This window comes from Zonotrichia albicollis, chromosome 2, assembly GCF_047830755.1.
Source record: "Zonotrichia albicollis isolate bZonAlb1 chromosome 2, bZonAlb1.hap1, whole genome shotgun sequence".
Classification (NCBI taxonomy): domain Eukaryota; kingdom Metazoa; phylum Chordata; class Aves; order Passeriformes; family Passerellidae; genus Zonotrichia; species Zonotrichia albicollis.
The window spans coordinates 76,500,943-76,520,983 of record NC_133820.1 but is presented as its reverse complement, the minus strand read 5'-3'; the positions used below and the strand labels follow the sequence as shown (position 1 = coordinate 76,520,983).

At 37.0% G+C, this 20,041-nt stretch overlaps 1 long non-coding RNA gene across 1 annotated transcript; it reads right to left on the bottom strand.

Moving 5' to 3' along the window:
• Positions 1–5,381: 5,381 nt before the first annotated feature.
• LOC113459969 (uncharacterized) lies at positions 5,382–17,671 on the bottom strand. Its single transcript, XR_012579055.1, has 3 exons — positions 17,398–17,671; positions 17,037–17,223; positions 5,382–12,676 (listed from the first exon to the last, which is right to left on the bottom strand). It is a non-coding gene; the product is annotated as an uncharacterized LOC113459969 (long non-coding RNA).
• Positions 17,672–20,041: the final 2,370 nt, after the last annotated feature.

Below are 20,041 nucleotides of genomic sequence, written 5' to 3'. Positions count from 1 at the left end.
AGCTATGCATATTATAGCAAAGGGCGCAGTTACAGTTAAAATGCTGGATTTTGACTTCACTTGCATGAAACAGATTTTGGATTTCTGCATATTGTGAACAAAAGAAGTTGTAAGGGCTTCCTTGTTCTAATAGAAGATGACTCAATGTCAGAATTTGGGCCTTATTTCAGACAATGCATAAATGAACTATGAACATCATAAAATTTAAAGAAATAAATAAGGTCATGTGTACCCTTTAGGGTTATTAGAAAGATTTGAGAAAGGGACAGACTTTTAGCAAGAGTTGCACAAATTTCACTAACAAAGTAACCTTAGAAAATTGTCTTGTTACTTGTCTTTTGTTTGGTATAGTAACAAGAGCTACATTGATATTGAGCAAACACATCGACAAACACAACCCTGGTTAAGAACAATAGGATTTCTGTGCCAGACCTCAAAAAGGTGGACTAATTGGTGGTAGTCTAAAAGAGGAAAATCAAGGATAATCAAATACTCAAATGGTGTATCTTATGACAAAAAATTCTTTTTTCTCTGTTTTAGCCTAATGAAAAAAAAAGCTGAGGAGGAACAAGACTGTCTCCAAGTCAGAAGTTAAGTGAAATTGAGAAAGAACTGAATTGAGTAAGTCAGTGAACTGAACACAAAGAACAGTCTTTAACTGAACAAAGAAATGTTAAAGTGAAGCTTTAGAATGTATCTCTAATGATATACATAGCAAACCCAGCAACAGGTAATTTCAAATATTTAAAATTAATTTTGGAAAATTGTTCTCTGAAGTACTCTGAAGTACCAGATATCTTAAGTACAGAGAAAATTGTTCTCTGTACTTAAGATATCTGGTGCCATTTGATTATTTCTTCTGTTATTCACTGGATCTGCAACCTGTGCAGAAAAGTCATAGTTTCACCGTTTGAGCTCTGTAGCTGCTAATTTTTATTGTGTTCTTCTCATATCTTGACCAAACAATGCTTAAAAACACTGTAATTACAATTTCCATTATCACTCTTCAATAGACTTAAAAAAAAAACAGCTCAAGAAATGACTCATCTCAAGATATCTAGAATCACAGATAAGAATGAAGCTAGGTATCCTGAAGACAATGTCCTATCAGGAGATTCTGTACTTTAAGCAAACCTCAATATTTGTTTAAGATGCAAATGGAAATATTCCACCTTATGTCTTTCCTACAGCATCTTCTTTGGCCCCATAGCTCTGAAGATTATTATGTCTTACGTGGTTTATCTAACATTAAGCCTTAGTCCAGATTTTTATAATTATAATAAACAGTTTTTTGAAATTTTATCAGTCCTTCACTTCTGGGATTTCCTACCCCCAACCCTTTCTTCTGCTTGTCACTATTAAGTTAAATAAGAGCATAATGTAGAATAATTTTACATGATCTTTCAGATCTCCTTTCTTTCATAGCTCTGAAGCTGGTATTATAACCTATCTCCAATCACATTCATTATCACAATCTATAATTCCATTCCTCAGGATAAGGAATACAACTTGATTATGTATTCCTAATAAGTTCTTCCTTGTGTGGCCTTCCAACATTGAAAGTTTTAATTATCAACTAGCATTTGAATTTGATTTTGTTCCAAAGTTAAGACCAAGTGGCATTTGCAGAATACAATGTCGTACCAGCCAATGTCACCTGGCTGGCAGATAGACTCTTATTGACTCTTTCCCTAGGAATTCATTGACATGATAAGGTCAACATACAAGGGCCATGTTGAAAAACATCAGGGGTGATAGGTAACACAGGGATTGATTCAAAATACCCCAAGTGATCCAGAAGTTTTGTATTAGCTCACTAGACTTAAGATGGGACTTTAGAATATTGATATTATTAATGACAAAAATTAAAATATATCTTAATAATGGTCATTTGAATCACAAAGATAATGGTGGGAGAACTGACTGACACAAAGTGTACTCTCAGATGTCCGATTACCCTTACTCAAGAAAATTTCATTTGAAAGAATTGAAGGAAGCAAAAAAGGAACACTGAAATTTGTGACCTTTCATTACAACTGGAATAAATCAACTCTAAAATAAAAGGGCATAACACTAGCACTCTGCATTCTCCACACTGAGGAACCTCATTTATCTCTTAGAAGAGAAATGGATTCTTGGCAAACTGAGCTGGCTGACAGTGTTCTGACTTGTTTGAGCCAGCTATTTCAGGGTGATTCATTAGGATCTATTAACAAAAATTTAAGATCCCTGACTTTTCACTTTTTATTTCAGAATTAGAAATTCTGCTGCAGTGGGGTCAATTAAACCCTGTATTATTATCAAGCTGATAAAGTAAAAAAAAAGACTTTTTTTAATTATTAAAGGACTTATTTTCCTTTAACTCAGTTATGAATGGTGCAGCAGACTATACTGAGTCTTAGAACTGTACTGCCATCAGAATTAGTAGATTGAGGAGTCACAGGATACACACACACACACACACACACACACATACACACATATACATAAAGTAATTATGGTTGACATGAATCCCAGTATTGAGTGTTTAACCCCTTCAGGAAATTTGTTCTTGTACCCCTTGAGGTGTCAGTGTTGCAAAGACAGAAAGAAGGAGACACAGTTGTTTAGAGGAATGTAAAGCACCAGTGCAATGCTGGTTAGTACCTATACAACATCTATGACCAGCAAGGTCCTTGTCAATGGCAAGTTGAACCTGAGTCAGCAGTGCCCTGGATCCAGGAGGGACAGCCATGTGCAGGGGGGCATCAGGCACAGCATCACCAGCTGGGCAAGCGAAGGGATTGTCCTGCTCTGCTCTGAGCTGGGGTGGCATCACCTCAAGTGCTGATGACAGTTTTGGGTGTTACAATGTCAGAAAGATATAAAGCTGTTAGAGGGTGTCCTAAGGAGGGAAACAAAGATGGTGAGGGGAAGCTATAGCTTGAGGGGAAGCTGTATGAGAAGCAGCTGAGATCACTTGGTCTGCTCAGCCTGGAGGAGATTGAGGGGACACCTCATTGCAATTACAACTTCCCCATGAGGGGAAGAGAAGAGGCAGATGCTGATATCTTTCTGGTGACCAGTGACAGGACCACACTGAATGGCCTGAAGCTCTGTCAGAGAAGGTTTAGGCTGGATATCAGGAAAGATTCTTTACCCAGAGGGTGGTTGGGCATTGGAAGAGGCTTCCCAGGAAAGTGATCACAGCACCAAGGCTGATAGAGTTCAAGACATTTGGACAGTGCTCTCAGGCACATGGTGTGACTCTTTGGGTGTCTTGTGCAGGGCTAAAATTTGGACTCAATGATCCTTGAGGATCACTGAGGAATGGATCCCTTCCAATTCAGAATATTCTGTGATTCTGTGAACATGATGACCTGACCCTACTGACCTCACTTCATGCCAGATACAGACAGCTTGTTTTAACTGAGTGGCTCAGAGATCCTGACTCAAGCACCTTTTCAGACCCTTCTGAAAGGACTAAATATGGCTTGAGAAAGATGATCTACAAAACTATTTTGCAATCGTAAAGGAGCTGCATAAACCCAGTCAATAGGTAACACTCCACGCATTCCTCTGTATGCAGAAGTCGCTTCTCAGGGATAAGAAGCCTCTTTCAATCTAGAATCAGAGTTTAGGTCCATTCCTGACAGTTGGAGGCTTAGCTGAGCAGGCTTGTATTTGTTAAAGAGTAGATGTCAGTGATGGTCTCTGACTGGATAGATTACCTTAGTAGCTGTGTGCACTTGCCCAGTAAGCAGTCAGTGCTGGGTTTGAAACTCACCTGAAAGAAATTCATACACAGTTTAGTCTGCCTGAGTGCAAAGTTTTGCTTTCATTTGTAACTGTTTGAGTATATGAAAAGGAATGCAAGACTTGTGGCAAGTGAGGAGAGAAAAGTCACTTGACATTCAGGTTCTGTGTCCTCTGCTTGGGTGTGGAGCAATTCAGGTTCTGGTCCTCACCAGCTTGCTTCTGATTTTCCAATCACCACACAGTGTGAAATGCATTAACAACTCAAGGCATAAGGATTTGGAAGCTGATCTGTTTTTATCAGCGACCATTCACTCATCTCATAGTCCAGGTTTCTGAATTGCCTCCATTTGGTTCCAGATATCCCACATATTTTTGTACTTTGGTTAGGGTGCAATAGCAGGAAACATCCATGAAAAGGCAAACTGCTGGGGCTCTTCCCTCACCAGAAAACTGGAGCAGGAGAAAGGCACAGGTATATATAAATACTAAGCAGTGGAAAAGACTGACAATAAGTTTCTCATTTCCTACCTAAACTGCAAATTATCTGAGCTGGAAGCTGCTTGGCTGAGTAAAAAGGAAAGGGACACCTTTCCTCTGGCTCTGCATTTCAGTGCAAGTGCCCACAGCTGCCACTCTCCAGAGAAGGTCCATGCTCTGTGTGCACTTCAGGAATGCTGTGCATGCTCTGCTACACCGTGACTGGGGCTGGTGACACAGGCACCTCAACCAAGTCTAGCCTCAGGCTTGTATGAGGTGTTTGTGTCACCAGCCCAAGTCACAGTGTAGCAGAGGTGAGTGCTGCTCACCTCACTCCCTAGGGCCACTTCTCCCGTGCATGTGTGCCCACCTATGAAATTTTTCAGCTCAAATTTAAGGCAAATTTAAACTAGAGTAAACAAGTGATGAACCATGTGCTTAGGGGATGCTTATCCACATATGGTGGCAGTTTTTGTCACGTTCATTTTTCCTAATTTGCACCACATCAGTTGTTTCTTAATCTCCAGGTATAAAAAAAAAAAAAGTAATACATACAAATGGATAAAAATTACTCTCCTATCCTTCAGTTTCATTCTTCCTGGTGGCCTAATTTTCTTCCAAGCAAAAATAAGAAAATATTTGATTGCATTTTCCATAGATTGCTGGTCATGTAATTTTTTGTAACTTGTCTATAAGGCTCCAGTGGAGTGATAGAAATAGCAGAGAGGGATTAGAATAAAAATCACTCAGTGGTATGTATAATCCTCTCCACATTGTTCTGTATTGTGGAAAAATTTTTCTTGTCTCTTGGCATATTTTTTTTCCAAAAAATTAGTTAAGTGGAGAAACATTTCACTCTCATATGTCACCCTGTTTAACAGACTCTCAATCACTTTCATTTAGTGAGTGACACTGGACCTCACAAGTGAACCTGGACCATATTCTCTCTTAATATTCTCTCTTAAATAACATTATTGTTATTTATTGTATCACCAGAACCTAGTTGCAGACTACGAAAAGCAAGGCTGCTTTGCACTCCTCAAAACAAAATAATATCCTGTTCATAAATTAATACTCAAACACAAAAAAAAATATCCAAGTCCCACTGTAAAAAGAATAAAGTCACCACTTTATTTATTTTTCTTATACTTTTATTCTGTCTTGTCAAGATTTTCTTAGCACATATATAAATACAGACATGAGCAAAATTGTTGTCTTAAAAAATAGAAATGAAGATTGTGAGGGAGAAGTCTATAAGCTGACTTGAAGAGGCTGAGCAATTGGTTGTGGGAACAGTATACAAAAGTAAAAGGAAAGATATCTGGAAATAGAAGGTAAAATTACTTAAAGATCACATAGCAATATTCTTGCAAGAGATAAAAAAGGAAAATATTTTATTCCTAAGTATATTTATATATCTATATGAACCTCAAATAAAGAACAAAAACCAATAACATGCCAATTTTCTCACCCATTTCATGCTGATGGAGGATTTTAGAACAATAAAAGCAATAAATTCCTCAAATTTAGGAAGAAGAAATAATACAACAACTCATACAGAATAAGAATATGCCTATAGCACTGAAAAAGGAAAAAGCTTTCATAGAGAAAACATTTCCAGTAACCAAGATGCAAAATCTGCAAAGATAATTTTATAAATAGAAGTATTTATGATAATGTGCATCTATATTCAAAATCTGAGATATTAACAAAATAATCTTAGCATCTAGTTATTAATTTTCTACCAGCACTGTAAATTAGTTCTAGAGCTCTTTTCTAAAAAAAAAAAAAATGTAATAGGTAACAGTGTGTGGAATAATTGTCTTTATACATTTTTTTATAAAGTTGACTTTATTATCAATAAATGTCACATTTGAGCCATAAATATTTGTCCAATGTCACAACAACAATTAACATTATGTGACACTAAAAAGCTGAGGGCCACTAAACAGTTTTGAGATTTCACAGCACAGCTTTTTGTCCCCTTGAAGCTGTTTGGATCTATTTTCTCCTTGTGATCTATTTATGAATAACAGAGGAATAAATTTGATCTCTGCACTTGAATTCATCCCAGCAAGACTCACCTTTCTTGCTTTAAAATCAGTGGAGTAAACCTGAAACTTTTGAACCATTGTTCAACTCATTTAAAAGTGAACATCTAAAATAGGTCAGAAGTATTGTACCTTGAAAGGTCTTATTTCTATCTCTTGATTAGAAAAGGAGCCTAAAAAGGCTAAAACACATATAGAGGTCTCCATGGTAAATTTCTAGCATTAAATGAGGTTAATTCTATTAATATAACTGAAATCTTTACTTTTCTGTATAAAATCCTGGTTACATGTGTCCAGAAGTACAGGTAATGCACCAGTGCTCACTCTGCTTGTTTCATCAAATCTCCCAAGATTCTGCCAGAGCAGCACAAAACTTTCAAATATATGTACACTGAATTATCTTCAACATTTTGTGTCTCAGTCAAAACACTATTGTCTTCAAGGTAATATTTTCTGAGAATAATTAATTATTCACATCCTCAGAGAATGTTATGATAAGAAAGAACAATTTATGTCACATAACTTCAGACAACTAAAAGTTACAGACATAAGACTGAGTCAGTCACCCTAAGTTCCCTTGATAATAACTACAAAGAAATTGGCACCTCCAAAGAGCAATCCATCTGACCCATCCTAGATACCAATCTTAGGATGAGAAAAATAATTCCCTTGAGGGATCCATTTCTCTTCATTGATTGTAAAGAAAGAACAGGACAGGTTAGAGAATTTTTTTTCTTTTAAAAGTGCCAAAACTAGAGCAGATAAATCTTACACTAGGAAGAAAAGAGTTAGGCTACTTTGTACAGAAAGCCTGTAAGAATGCATGAGCCAAGGGGCCAAATTAAGCTGTGTTGAAAATAGAGCAACAGCACAGAATTTGGTGGATTTTTAAACATGTTCTCACTATATATTCAGTATAATTGGCCACTCAAGAAAACTCAGGAAAACTGTAAACAAAAAGGACTTTCTGATCGAATACAGAAATGAAGTATCTGTGCCAAGGCAGCCACATATTTCATACTTAATGTTAAGAATATTTATTGGAGTTGAGACTTGGAAAAAACCTGACAGGCTAAGTTCACACACACTTTAGAGTAACAAATTAACCCTCTTGATATTGGCGTCATACTTACAGAAAAAATTAAGGTCAACAATCACCTTCTATGTAGGAGGCTGTCAAGAGAGTCCCAGGCTTAAAGCCAAATGTAGAACTTGACCTACAGTGAGTGTATATTTGAAAACTAGTGAGGGCTGGGTGGACAGAAATGGTAGGTTTGGAGGAAACTGCCTGGAATATAAGGGGAATAACATTTTCTTGCCAAATTAATTTACAAGAACCATCCTGTATCAATGAAACAAATATTTAAAACTTGGAATTTAAATTGTTCTAAAACAAGGAAATTTCATGTAAAGTAGGGAAATTTATTTTGTTCCATGCAGAATTTCCATAGTTCTAACTTACTAAACTTGGCATGAACTGATTGGGTTATTTTGGCAATAGTAGATTAAAGTATAAATATCACACCTTTATAAAAAGTGCAATGAAATAAAAACATTCTTAAACTTTTTTTTTTACCATAATAGCAAAAATAAACTTTTTATATAGTGATATTTAAATCTCTAATAAAGAATAATGTACAGAGGGGGAAAAAAGGAATATTCTGCACATTCTTCAGATGAATATTGCATAAGGTCAGGTTGGATGGGGCTCTGATCAACCTGATCTGTTTGAAGATGTCCAGGGTCATTGCGGGGGGGTTGGACTAAATGGCCTTTAAAGGATTCTTCCAGCTCAAACTGTTCTGTGATTCTATGATTCTATAAATTAATATTTTCATGTGCATGATTTCCTGCAGAGCAAACATATTGAATAGCTGTCCTGAAGTCAGTACCAACATTACAAAAATTGTTTAATGTCAAACTTTCAAATGGTTCTGGGCGTACTGGGACTCTGTTTTTTTACACAGGTTATTGCACTACAGGTATGCTTGTCCCTCACTCATTCTGGTCAGTACATTGACTTATTTATACAGCACAAAAATAATGTATCCAGTGTTTTACTGAAAAGAGACAGGATTTGCTGCAGTCAGGTGTGGGGCACAGGCAGGAAAGAAGAGGCACATGCATTAGTGAGCGCTAGGGAGAGGGAGAACATTAGGGTAGAGCCAAAGATATGCCTGTGAGTCGTATCAATTGAAGTACAAGAGTAGTATCATGAATACGTTGACATGTCTAAAACTTCAATATAATTTCATTTTAAAATATATTTGACTACATTTAAAACAATTATATAAATACAATATCAACAATCTACAATGAGAATTTTTTTTTTTATTTTACAAATATGTTTCTCTGAAAGAAATGTAATACTCTTAAGAATTTATCAGAAACTTCATAGAATCATCTTTTTAAAAACTGTTTTAGAGATAAAAAGCATCTACAAAATTTTCCCTCCCAGAAAAGAAATACAGGAATTTTTTCAGCTCTGGTGAACCCAGATAGGCCTACAAAAGGTTACCCATAATATACAGCCTGATGCACTGACAAAGGACAGACGCAAAAGATTTATCAAGACTTTGAACACAAAGACTAAAGGAAATACAACATTATACTGTGCTTCTGTGTTTGGGAGCCCCCCAGAGACACAGGAACTGCATACAATATGAGAAAGATGATGCAAGACTCTATTTTCTTCCTCTTGAGTTTATCAAAAGTTATATCAATGTTAACTAAATGAGACTAGGAGTAAAATTTTCTATAGTGATAATTTTATTTCATAATGGTTCTTTTTTAAGTGTCCACAGGGGACACAAGAAGGAGAACACCAGGTCAGATAAGCCACCATGCAAATACATTATAGTCATTTTAATGGTGCAGTAAAGAAGATAGAGTTATGATCCAAAAGGTAGGAACTGAGAAAAAGATTCCCCCAGTCCAGACTGGCTCAGCAGGTGAACAGAGCAAGATGAGGAAACGTAAAGGAAAAGACAGGAATGTTTGGAAAACATACCAACAGTAGATAACTTAGAATTTGACTTTCAACATAGAGCAGATAGAGGCAAGTCCCATGAGGAATATTTACCTAAAACCTGTATATGCATAAAAAAATGTGGGTTTTTTTTTCTAATACGAGACTTAATAAAAGACTTCAACAGCAACACAGTTCCATTTCACAGATATCATGGGTTTTGTGGACATTTATTTTACTTTTTACCTATGTATTGTGTTCAACAGAATGGTCCATGGTTTCTCATAGTGGATAAGCACTCAAAGGTCATAGACTATGGCTCCACACCTGGTTGAACTGTTCAGCAGAAATGCAGCTGGACTGTGGGAACCAATTCTGTTAAATTCAGCAGATGCTTCCTAAAGTAAGTAGCTGGGAACAAAATACTTATTTATAACTGAAACTAACTACTTACAGATTCTCTAATTACATCCTTCGTGTACACCACTGAATCCAATAGGCCTCACAAACAACTTCCTATAATGTAGAAGACTTAATGATAAAATGAAGTCAATGTTCTGGATTAATGCCTTCCAAAGACACAGGCTGTTAAGTAGGTGACCAGAACAATTTTCAGACATGTTCACTAATCATCAAAAAGTCCTTAGTACCTTAGAAATTACCTCGAGCATGGTTTATTAATGCTTATCATTAACTTCGTACTACTGCATTCAGTTTTTGGACAGAAAGTTGCTGCCAATCAGCCTTAAAATAAGCTCAAAAATCTTCCTACTTGTATTAATATCAGTTAAACTGCTTATGATATTTGATGGAGGGTTTTGACTGTGAAATTAGAAAAATATTGGATGATGATATACTAGTGAGCATAAGACACAATTATAATGACAGCATTTGTTACCATAAATGTTAGGGTATACTATCAAACACGAAAATTCAGGGCAAGAGCTTAAGAAGGAAAGGTTTAAAGCATATCCTTTTCTTAAGTAATGGGCTTTCTTAAATGTAACACATGTTTCTTATGATCACTGAGGATCACACAGAGGAAGCTATACTCTAAAGGAATTTGAATACCTAAGTTGTGCTGACACTGGACAAAATCTGAACATGAGGACTGGGTGGAAAAAGAATGAGGAGAATAGTATTGCATATGAAGGTTAGAGCAGAAAATTGGGGGCAATTAGTCTGGAACACTGCAGAGAGGCCATTGTTCTTGGCTAGGACATTTGCTGAGACTGCAAATCACATATTTATTTATTTCTGCTGAACTAGCCTTCTATGTAATAAAGTGCTGCAAGGGCACAGACCAAGAACAGTAACATAATTCATGTGAAATTAAGTCACAGCAACCAGCTTATAGATAAATGGATAAAGAGCTACATATTTTTCTGACATAAATTGGGTGTAACGTCATTGCAGTCAATGGAATTGTATCATTTTACATCAGGAGAGAATTTGTTCTACAACACAAGCAATAGCTTTGGCAGTTTTATCCCATTTTCAGTAATACCAAAGCTACAGAAAAATCCCATTTGCAGCTTCTTGTTGATCCATTTAGTTGTTCTGTCTAATGGCTAGACAGGTCCTCCAAGAACTAAAAAAAATAAATTCATTTCCCTGATGGTGATATCCGAAGACAAAAGTATGGAATTAAATTCTGACACTTTTTACACCTAAAAGTTTCATGGAGCTCAACACCACCATTTTATGATGTACAGATTTGGTACATTGTTTCCTATAGCTCTTTGTTATTTAAATTTCTGAATATTTGAGTAGCAGTAAATAGAATATCTGCATAAATGTAGATTCCTTGACACCTTCAGTTCTGATGTTTCCTCGAAATATAGCTCAATCACTAAAGGAATGAGCTGCGACAAATTGTCCATATTGAACACTTTAAAAGTTTTTTATTCTTTAATGAAATTCCCTTTTTTAATTTTTTTAGGCATTTAGAAATTATTTTAAATCTTACAGCAGCAATAATTCTTTATTTCACAAATTCCAGAATTTCAAAAATTAATCTAAATACTTGGCTCTGCAGAGGCATTGCAATCCTTTCTTGCTCACATTTTGCTAGGTATTTGTTTCATTCTTGTTATCATTTTTAGTTGTTGCTCATCCTGGTATTTCTCAAGTGAAGAAAGAAACTAGACTTCTTTGAGAAGACAGATGGATCTAAGAAGCCTTAGAAAAGCCTTACTTTTATTCTGGAATATTTCCATATTTTTAATTCATGTTTCTGGCATCTCATGGAATCCAATAGGAAAACAGAAATGCCTTTTAGTGAAAGGGAAAGCTCTGTTCCAGAAGGTATTAGTCATTTCCTAAATATTGCTACATATTTCTTCATGATCTTTGAACAAGCTACATGGACTTCTGAGAGCCTCTTATATTCTTTATATTTCCTCTTTAGTCTGCTTAAATACAGATAAACCAGGGAGAAAAAGAAAATGTTCTTTTTAGTGCTGCTTGGATCACAAAGAGCTACTTACAGTTGTGACAAGCACAGCCTTTTCATCTTTTTAGAAATAAAAGATTTGTCCATACCCTTACATGTAACATTAACAGGACAACAGCTTACACTGGAGGTTTGTGGAATCTGGCAACTTTAAGAAAAAATGCAGCCTGCAGTGCTGAGGATTCACAACAAATTTAGACTCCATGCTAGAGATCTGCTCTAAACATATTTTGGTGTGAGAAGGGCTGTAACAGTGTCATTGGCATATTAGGATACATCTGCAAAAGGACTTGCAAACCAAGCACTGACACTGTGGCTTTACTGTATTACTCAGAAACCTTTTGCTGGACTACCACCTACATCCATAGGCCACCTTTATTCCCTGTCCAGCAATCTCCATAATAGAAGGTCTCATCCTACTGTACTGCTTAGTGCTTATACCCTGGTAAGGCTGTTAAATGTCTGGTCTCATCAGGGACTTCCAGTGTGGCCAACTCTCCCGTGCGTTTGAACAGTATTACACAAAACACTTTTATCCAGTATCTTAGCAGTCTCCTAGGACAGAGACTCTGAGAACTGAATCCTCACCTCTAACCTTGGCATCCTTTGAGATGAATACTCTATTACTGTATTAAGAGTGGCTGGGACTTTTCTGTAGACTTTCTTATTGTTCAGTTTTTATTTGTCAGGTTTTGCGTAGCAGTGTGTGAAAGTGGTGTCTCAGGCTCTAACATAAAAGAATCCTTGTGTCAGAGAAATAACTATGTCTTATTGAGTAAGGGTTTAATACTTTTCTCTACCCTCAGTATTTTCAAAGAGCTTTACTATTTCAAGTGACTCTCTGACTGGCTTGCAAGTTTCTGGGACACCTCCCTTTACCAATGCATTGAAAGAAGGAGAAAATACAGTTTTTCTGTAGAACTCTCAGAAATTAAATATTGCAGTACATATATTCTTCTCTGGATCCTTATCAATCTCCCCAATGACCTGAAAAAGAACAAAATTGCACTGCATTTATATCTAGCACAGCATCTGAATTTCAACACATTGCTATAATGTAATTATAGTTAGGCACATAGAGATGCAGATTCAAGGTATCCATTTCTGATGGCCTCACATCCACATGGAGAGGCAGGTGAAATGTCATAGCTCTGCAGAATATGCTTCCTCTTTATCAGTGACCAATACACAGTATTTGTAAATACAAAAGTGTTTTATTTCAAATCCTTCTCAAGTTAATAATGGCTTTCAAAGTATTATAACAAATTCACCCTCTTGGAATGTGACAAAACCAGTGGAGTTTCACCAGATATATATATGATTTGGTAGCAACAACTTTTATCTGCATTTCTTTCATAAGAAAGCATCCAATCTCCTTTATAAGCAGAAGGATGAGTTCAGATACCAATGAAATGCAATCACCACAAGTGACATGCAGCAGATTTTCTCTTCTGTTTTTTTATTTTAATTTTAAATTTATCTAACAGTTTGGCACTGATAGTAGAAAAGCATCTCAGAGATGAGATAAATTGTCTGCACTGATTTTTTTTTAAATTTCCTGAACACAGCAAAACATATTGTGAAGTTTCAGGGACAACCACAGTCACAGTTTCAAAAAAGAGGAAGGCTAAATTAGGCCCTTAACACATAAACAAGGGAATGAGAAAAGTTACTTACTAACCCACTGATCACTAACCATCTCAGCTAGGTTGAAAGCTGCTTGATGAGCAATTTATTTGGGTAGGGATAGGTGACTGTTACTAGCAGAGGAATGTTTGAGAGAAGAAAAGGTGTTCACACAATGAAAAGGCTTAAGACGTCAATAAAGCACATGTTTATGTCAGTGGCATTTAGCAGTTAGCTGTGATTCACGGGTTTATAAGCAAAAGTCATTTAGTTTGCTAATTACAATACCAGCTGCAAAACTGAAGAATTCTGCTAGAGTTTATGAAGCACAAAGTGTGGAGACAAAACAATAGAACATTTAAAATCTGACCATTAAGGGTTTTTTACTAAAATAGCATCTGAGTCCATCAGAGTACTACTGAAAGAACTTTAAATCTTCTCAGTCTTTCCTGCTCGGTCCCTGTCTTGCATTACAGTTTCCCATGCTGCTAGTCCTTCAGTTGATTGCTTTAGCACAGTGGATGGGTGTTCGGTGCGTGAGAGGCCTTGCTTGACTGGACATTGTCCAGGGGAAGTTTCATTCAATGAAATAGAAAGTCCTTTCACAGGAAGACCAGTGCACAAACCACAGATGTCTCAAATAATTTGCCTGAGTTGTGGGCTCCAAATCCCTCTTTTCCGCACATGACACAGCTATGAGAAAGCGGGCTGTGACCTCTGTGACATTTCCAGGTGGTCCATATCCAGACCTGGTTTGTTCTACATTTCTAAATTTTCATTCAGTTTTTTGAAATTCACTGTTACTCTTCCATTTCCTCTACAGATGTGAAACTGTTTTCAATGTGAACTTATTATACATACTATAAACAAGTAGATAAACAGACGACTCAGTGAAAAATATACATCTGGTCACACCCCTACAAATAACACCAGGGATGATCTGCACACAATTTATGTTTAACAGGATTTGGAAAAATTTCCCATATCTTATAGCAGCAAGAGGGTAAGATTTCTTTCTGAGTTAAATTTAACAGGGTCATTACTCTGGTTTTTGAGGCACATCCAGATAGAAATACCTATGAAAGTTACCCTCTGTGTAAAGAAGCAACAGCAAAATACACAGTGAAGGAACTTGAAGACACTTTTACATAAAGCTGATCTGAGTCGATGCCACGGGATTACAAGTTATATTAAAAAGAAGGGAAATGAAAGCCATGGGATGATATCCATCAAAGTAGTGTAGCAAAGTACTTAAACCAGCCTTTGACAGCTTTCAAGCATTAGATGTTACTGAACAGCACTGACAGTAAATACAATAAAATCCTGTAGTGGTCATTTACCATTGTATGTTAGCAGCCTCATGCTAAGTGGTACTATGCATGCTGTGCTATCCTTAGGAGAATGCATTTACCCCCCTGGAGCCACTTAATTTCCTTTATGAAAAAGATTTCCACATCAGTCAAAGTGAGTAGGAAGGGGCCACTCTGTTCAGCTTCCTTTTCTGTCCTCTGTCCATCTCATTTTTGCCCACTTGCCAGAATATTTCCATGAATAAAATCTACTTTAAATATGCAATGGTTAGAGGAGATGTACTGGAGAACTTGCCACTAAATAATGCCATTTAGCTAATTAAGTTAGACTGGCAATAAAGCTAAGGATAGAAACAATAGTTTTGGCAACAAACATCGAGTTCTGTGAAGAAGAATGTGATTGCTGCTTGGATCCCATTCACTTTTGAAACTGCCATTTTGACGTTCCTAAAGTAAGCATGGCTTTGTGGAAAAAGAGTGCTTTCAGAGATGCATGGTCAGTAATGACTACAGAATGGGGATAAAACAGGCTGTTTAAGATTCTGCGTGTGTGTCATGCCAAACTTCATTCTCCAGAGGGCTCAGAAGCTCACAGCCAGCATCTTCTGGAAATGTGTCACCTTCGGTTGCTATTGATCAGCAGCTACCTACTGTTGTGCTGGAGATTCAGCTTACCAGCAACAAAGTACTGAAAGCACCAAGGGTGCTGCACAACAGTGCACAGAGCTTTTTGATGAACAAAGTAAAGAAAGAGATATCTTTGAATAAGGTCAGAAATTACTCAGTGATAACATGTTTTCATGTTATCTGTGAAAGCATCACCACAGCTCAGTTGACAGAGGTGAGAGACTACTCCAAAACACTGAGAAACAATCACAAAGGCTATCTTGTTTTTTAGTACTGAAGAGCTTGATTCTCTTGACTTTTTGTCTTCATTTTTATCCAACTAAATTTGCACTACTTTACTTCAGTTTTACGTAACAACACCATGTGAAACGTGATTTTTTTTATTGCATCACAAAAATAGTTCCTAAAGGTGGTTCTTCGAAACTGCAAAAGTCTCAAAAGTTTATAATACTTTAAATTAAAAAATAAAAATTGCCTGAGATAAATACACATGCAAAACAGAAGTAAAGTTACAATGAATGGAATGCACACAAGTCACCAAAGTGCACACAGGCACACAAGTTCAGTTTACAGATCAGTCAACCTATGGACTTCCTGCCTCACTTCCTTTCTGGAAACCCGTGGGCCATTGGGACTTTGCATTATGTTCCCCCTTGAAATCAAGGTCCAAAACTTTGTTACAATAAACTTTTATTTTTTGTCACACTCATTGGAAGGAAAAACCTGTGCTGATTGCACCTGCCTATTCTCTGCAGGCCCTGAAATCATGGCACAGGTCTGTTCAGTCCCCTGACAGGCAGTAGAAAAGTCCTTCTGATCTTATTGTGCTCAGGTGGAAGACATGTTTCATGCTTTGAGTAATCACTGTCTGACTTGTTTCATCCTTTACAAACCTACACATCTCCACCCAAACAGTGGCAAAGAGGGGGATGTGGAAGAAAAGAAAAAATGAAGTCAAGAAAGAAGAAAGCTTTACTAGATAAACACAATAAGAAGATGCATAGATATTTCGTATCAAGCCATTTGTGGACGTTTCAGAAGGATGCATCACCAGGGAACTGAGTGCTTTTTGTCTAAGTTTCTGCAGTTATTTCCCATGTGGTTTCCTCCAACATTTACAAAAAAAAATCCACATTCAATTTAGAATAATAGCACAGTCATTATCTAACTGGTTATACTTAACTTTGGCAGGGGCAAATTTACTGAAAGGCAGTATTTTTCTTTCCCATATCAGCCTCATTTTTGTGATTGACAACTGACTGACTGACTCTCTTCTGGTTCTATGAGCATATTTGCCCTTTTATTCACATTTCCAGCTTTCCAAAGGCAGTTAGGAATGGTTAGATAAAATATACATCAATACCAGGCTATTAGTATGTAATTAGTAATGTTGTTTGTGCCAGAGAACAGGCAACTATGGGAAAACAGGGGATGTGGGCTAAAGAAAGTCTAAGGCCCTGTCTTAAACATATGCTGTATATTTACTGTAATGGAGGAAAGAAGCACCAAGTTATTTACAAAACCTGGAGAGATCTCCAGCCTGCTATTTATTACAGGAGGCAATGTTCAGCAGGCTTAATAAATAGATGTGCCCTTCAGACTGCTCTCAGCTTGTCCTATCATGTCTTTTTCCATCTTCTGCCTTATAACATTTTCTATGCCTTGTAAACTGATAGGAATTCATTCCTCAATGGCCATACACAAAGGTTAATAAGCTCCCAGCAGCAGCTGACTTGGCACTAGAGGAGAAATATTCTATGCTACATCCAGTTCAGAAATGTTACCTTGATATCCCCTTCCCTGTTTTGGGAAACTGTAAGTTTTCTTCCACTTCAGTTCTTCTGGATATAGACTGGCAGCGTGCTAAGTCTCTTCTCTTGTCCTGTGTCTGAGAGGTTCATTGTGAAAATTGCAAGTCGATGTGACGCTGAGTCAGCCAGAGACATGAGGTAGGTGTGCCAACGTTGTTCCCTACACCAAACCACAAAACAGGGCTTTTAGTATTAAAAAACATAATTCATTAGGTCACAGGGTAGGATGAAGTAACCATTACAATAGAGAAAAGGAAGATTTCTGGGGAACACAGCTGAAACTGTTTGAGAACAAATCTCTCCCCTATCCACTGTGCCCGTCCTTCCTTCTGACCTTGTTCTCCATCCTGCAGTTTTCACAGTAGATTGCAGCAGACTCCCTCTGACTGTATCTGAAAGTTTCCTTTCTGTCACCTCTGTGTCTGTGCTCTCTGTTTTCTCACTGATTTGCACGCCAGCTGCAGGCTCCCTGCCTGCTCCACCCTGCACTTGCCAAAGGTTGTCCAGCAAAGCCTCTAAACTCACTCTCAGAGATAACACCATCTCTGTCTCCCTTCAGAGGGTGCAAAATCCAGGACAAAACAAAGCAGCAGCTTTTGACCTTGCTGTCCAGCACAGCCTTTTAGAAAAACACACTGCTCATGGAAACTGTGAACAAACAAGTAACTCAGGCTGTTTAACATGTCACTGTGACACGGTGGTGAGCGGGAGGAAAGGCTAAAAGAATTTAAGGGATTATTGGGGGACAAGCAACTAATCCTGCGTGTATTTCTCTCACATTTTTTACATTGTAAAATGTCATTTGCTTGTGCAGCCAGGAAGCAGAGGACTTGCTTGTTTAAGAAGAGCAGATCAGTAAGGTACTGAGGATTTCTATTCCTCAGAAGGATTCCTTCTAAGGTGATAAAAGATCATAGTTATCTATACTGGCACAAACAGCAAGGTGTCTCTGCCTTGTAATATTAGAGCCGAAATATGACACTTTCTGTGCCTTAAATTCAATGTTTTTTTTATCCTTGGAAGACATGTACAAATTCCACTATAAAATAAATGAAGTTTTGCACCAAGTGTTGAGCATGTTAGAGGTTAAAAATATTCTCTACCTCCTGCCTCATCTATGCCCTGCCATCTCCATGTATTTTCATGCATATGCAAGTTTATGCTGTAAAATGTTCATAGCAAGAGTTTGCTATAAAAAATGCTATGCATTATACCTGATTAAATGCTAAAATAAAATGGAATTAAAAAAAGTTGTGAAATATACCTTGGATGCCCTGTGATGCTGCACTAGGAAATGTACCTCACAGGAAACCATGAAACCTGTAACCTAAAGCATGGCACCAATCAATCCATAAGAAAAACTAATATGCTTGATGCCTGGGTCTTGTGTACTCAGTGAGCACATTGACATGATAAGACCTTTTATTATTTAAATGTGCTTTACTAGAAGGGGAAGTAAAAAAAGTACACTGTCACCAATTTGGAATGAGGTCTGTAGCAGTCTGCTGCAAAAGAACCAACCATGTTTGGGGAAAAAGAGATGTCCAAATAGGCAAGCCTTGCTAGAAAAAAAGAAACTAAAATAAAACACCTGGAAGAATGCAGACAATTGATAGAGATTTTTTTTCCCCTACAGCTTTTTTCAACTATAATCCTCAAAAGATTTCGAGACAGTAATTAATGTAAAAGTTGAAAGGTCCTCAGTTTACATCTTTTTATTTTCCTATTCCTTGCAATTAAATTCAATAATATGAGCAATGCTGATGGATTTTTTTTGCACCTTTTCCAGTTTTCCAGTTCCTCAGTTTCTTAAAATTCTGAAGTCATGAAAGCACGGAAAGAAATATTAAACCCTGAAATTTTTCCAGTCAGCCCTCTTCCCACACTCATTTTTAAAAGTTAAATATTTCTTCTTTCATCATTCTGAAGCTTTCATAGTCCCGAAGTCACAAATATAAAAATAAACCCTAACAGAACTATCACTCCATGCACTGAACCAAATGGCACAAATAAGGTAGGAGTAGAAAGGACAAGTAAGGAAAATCTAAAAAAAAAAAAAAAAAACTAAACAAAACCCACCTATTTCCAAATTAGTAACTTTTAAAAATGCATGTATACGTGCATTTTTTCCTTGAGTCTTTTCTTCTAGTTTGATCTTTTCAGTGCTGAAAAAAATGCAATTCACCATTTATTTATGTTTTTGGCTTTGTGCAAATGTTTCTCTGCTTTTCAATAAATTCTACTCACAACACGTAAATATCTGTGACAAAGACCATCCCCCTGGAGTGTTACAGGATGCATTGCTAAGCAACATTTTTTTTAGTTTGCTTTGGTTTTTCTCTCTTTTGTTCTCTCTTGGAGATCTTTTAGTCACTTGCTGTCTTACTGTGCGAATGCAGAGGGAAGTTCAGCCAGGGCCCCTCTCTGCAAGTAATACACTATGTAAAGAATTCAGATTTCAGAAAGTCATACAGAAGATTATGACATTTCTTAACTGACTTTGAATCTGATGTTCAGAAACAGAATCCCACTGGTATATGGAAATATAAACCTGGGATATTTCCACTTTAGATTTCCATTATTAGCTGAGTGGATGGGTCTGCTGAAGCCTCAATTTCAGAGCAGAAAATTAACTTTTGCACTTTTCCCCCTTCCTCTTCACTTTATGTTTTAATTTGTAAAAGAAATCTGAATATATAGACTAGATGGGAATCACAGAGCACCCCAGCAAGGTCCTTAACCAGGAGATCAACGGTGAGGGCTTCATGACATGCTAGAGTCTGTAGCTGCCTTTGACCTACTGTTGAGACAGGCTCAGCTTGTCTAAACCCCACATAACTAAAAATATGCAGAAAAAACCATAAACGATAGCTCCTTGCATTGATGGGAATCAAGCAAAAGCCTGAAAGTCTAAACGTGAATCTCCATACTTGAAATGCTTTTTAAATTATTAATGGACATAGATGCTTTAAAATTGG